We start from the raw sequence: 3,419 nt of genomic DNA on the forward strand, positions 1-3,419 counted from the left end.
TTGGGGGAACCAGGTGGTGGGTATTAGGGAGGGCACGTATTGCATGGAGCACTGGGTGTGGTGCAAAAACAATGAATATTGTTACACTGAAAAGAAATTTTTAAAAAAATTGTTATTAGTTAAAAACAAAACAAAACAAAACCATGAGATATCACCTAATATCTGTCAGGATGGCAATTATCAAAAAGAGAAGAGATAACAAGTAAATAGAGAGAGAAAAGAGAAAACCTTCTACACTGTTGGTGGAAATATAAATTAGTATAGTCATTATGGAAAACAATATGGAACTTTCTAAAAAAAGAGAGAGAGAGAACAATCATATCCAGCAATCCCACTTCCCGGTATTTATCTGAAAAAAAAAAAAAACATTAATTTGAAAACATATATGCATGCCTATGTTCATTGCAGCATTATTCACAATAGCCAAGATATGGAAACAACTTGGAAGTGTCCAGATGCATGGATAAAGAAAATATGATAAACACACACAAAATGGATTCCACCTTTTTTATATTATTTTGCCTTTAAAAAATGAAAAAGAAGTTCTTCTATTTGCAACAGCATGGATGAACCTGGAGGACATTGTGCTAACTGAAATAACCCAGAATACAGAAAGACAATACTGTATGATCTCGTTTATATGTGCAATTAAAAAAAAAATTCAATCTCATAGAAACAGAGAATAGAATTGTGGTTTCCAGAGGCTGGGAAAAGGGAGAAATGGGGAGATGTAGATCAAACTTTCAATTATAAAATGGATGAGTTTTAAGTATCTAATGTAGAGCAAGCATGGCTACTATAGTTAGTAACATAATATTGTAGACTTGAAATTTGCTGAAAATAAATCACACACGTACAAAAGGTTAACTATGTGAGATATCAGACATGTTAATCAACTTGTTCCTGGTAAGTAAATATATATATATATATATATAATCATTACATTGTACAGTTTAAATATATATAATTTTATCTGTCAATTATTCTTCAATAAAGCTGGAAAAAATACACAAGGAACATTTAAATCTTAACAGTAAAAAAAAACCAGATTTTTAAAATGTGCCAAAGATCTAAATGGATCCCTCATCACAGAAAGTATAAAGTTGGCAAGTAAGCATGTGCAAAGATGCTCCACGTCATGTGTGTTCAGGGCAAAGCAAATTAAAGCAATGAGACACTACCACATACCTATCAAAATGGCCAAAATCCAGAACACTGACAACACCAGATTATGGTGAGGATGTGGAGCAACAGGAAATTTCATCCATTGCTGGTGGGAATGCAAAGTGGTATAGCCACTTCAGAAGACAGTTTCGGTGTTTTCTTAAAAAGCTAACCATACTCTTACCATATGACCCAGAAATTGCTCTCCTTAGTATTTACTAGGTAGTCCTAATAGGGGGAAAAGATAATAAATGAGTAAGTAAGTAAATAAGTAAGTAAGATTGTGGTAGTGCTGTAAACAGGATGGTGTTATGGGGATGGAGACTTGATTTTTTTTTTAAGATTTTATTTATTTATTTGAATGAGAGAGAGAGGGAGAGAGAACAAGTGTGGGGAGTGGGGAAGGGAGAAGCAGACTCCCAGCAGAGAGCTGCATGTGGGGATCCATCCCAGAACCCTGAATCATGACCTGAGTTGAAGGCAGGTACTTAACAGACTGAGCCACCCAGGCACCCTGGGGATGGAGACTTTAGAAGACATGTTTATGAAAGGAAGAAAGATGAGAAGGAATCAGTAATGCAAGAAGCTGGAGGAGTGAACAGCAAATGCAAAGACCATGAGGCTGTAATGATCTTGGAGAGAGTTCTATAAACAGCAAGGAGACCAGTGTGGCTGAAGACTGGGGAGCTCAGGGGAGAGTGGTAAAAGTCAAGATTTAGGCAAAGGCCAGATTCAGCAGAACAGTGTGGGCCCTGTTAAAAGGTTAGGTTTATTCTAATGGAAGGTTTTAATCAGGAGAGTGTCAGATCTATGTTTTGGTTGTTTGTTTGTTTTTAAGATTTTACTTATTTATTTGAGAGAGAGAAAGACAGAAAGAGCACAAACAGGGGGAGGGGCAGAAGGAGAGGGAGAAGCAGGCTCCCTGCTGATCAAGGAACCTGATGCAGGACTCGATCCCACAACCCTAGGACTATGACCTGAGCTAAAGGCAGATGCTCAACCTACTGACCCACCCAGGTGCCCCTCAGATCTATGTTTTAAGAGGACTCTTTCTAGAGCTCTATGAAATGCATAGCCCAAGAGCAACCTACCCAGCTAACAGAATAGAATTTTAGCACAGCCCAGGAATTTAAACATCATCAAAATTCACCTCCAGGGGTGCCTGGGTGGCTCAGTGGGTTAAAGCCTCTGCCTTCGGCTCAGGTCATGATCCCAGGGTCCTGCGATCGAGCCCCACGTCGGGCTCTCTCCTCAGCGGGGAGCCTGCTTCCTCCTCTCTCTCTCTCTCTCTCTCTCTCTCTCTCTCTCTGCCTGCCTCTCTGCCTACTTGTGATCTCTGTCTGTCAAATAAATAAATAAAAATCCTTAAAAAAAAATCTTAAAAAAAAAAAATTCACCTCCAAAGTCTCTCCCTGCTTTAACAATCAGTGGTCCATGCTGAAATTATAGTGAAAAGATCTTTGATTTCTTTGATTTCTCAGCAACACAATCTAAGTATAGAGTTTCATTATTCCTTTTTCCCTCTGTGACATTGGTTTTGAATGGTTGAGTTGTGTCAAATAAATGTTTTTAATTGTTCCTGTTTCTTGCCTCCAAATTCCCAAATGTTAACCAACAATTTTCCACTAATGAAGTGTCCAAAACTAAAAACAGCATACCAGGTGCTATCTCACTAGGGCCAAACAGAAAGAACCATTATCTCCCTGCTTTGTAACCAGAGGTCGGTGTCATATTTTTCTCACAATATTATACAACAGACATGTATCTAATTTGCCATTTAGCATCACCCTTGGGCCTATTATAGCCATCACTATTTTCCAGGTGTTGCCCTTCCTATGAAAAATTTTCTTTCCAATGACTTCTCCCCAGATGCCTCTTGAAATTTTTCCAAGTCGACTGTCATTCTCTTTGCCATATTGCTAATGTTTTACATAATTTCTTCAGCTTTCCTGGTGTTTGCAGCATATCCTCTTTTGGGGTCATCTGCAAATTTCATTAACATGTTTGTGGACAGGATGTAGCTGGAAGGGAATTGTTGAGGGATCCATCTTCTGTTTATTAGCTAGGAACTACTTCTAGAAATGGAGAAGGAACCCTTCATCAAAAGTAGAAATTCCTTTTGCTCTTATATGCACAGGCTCACGGGTACACACAGACACACATACACACACACACACACACACACACACACACACACAGAGTTAAAAGTGTTCTCAAGTCTCTAGACCTCTCCTTTAAAAAAAAAAACTTTTTGC

Source organism: Enhydra lutris, unplaced genomic scaffold (assembly GCF_002288905.1).
Source record: "Enhydra lutris kenyoni isolate GAN:26980312 unplaced genomic scaffold, ASM228890v2 scaffoldscaffold12, whole genome shotgun sequence".
Taxonomy (NCBI): domain Eukaryota; kingdom Metazoa; phylum Chordata; class Mammalia; order Carnivora; family Mustelidae; genus Enhydra; species Enhydra lutris.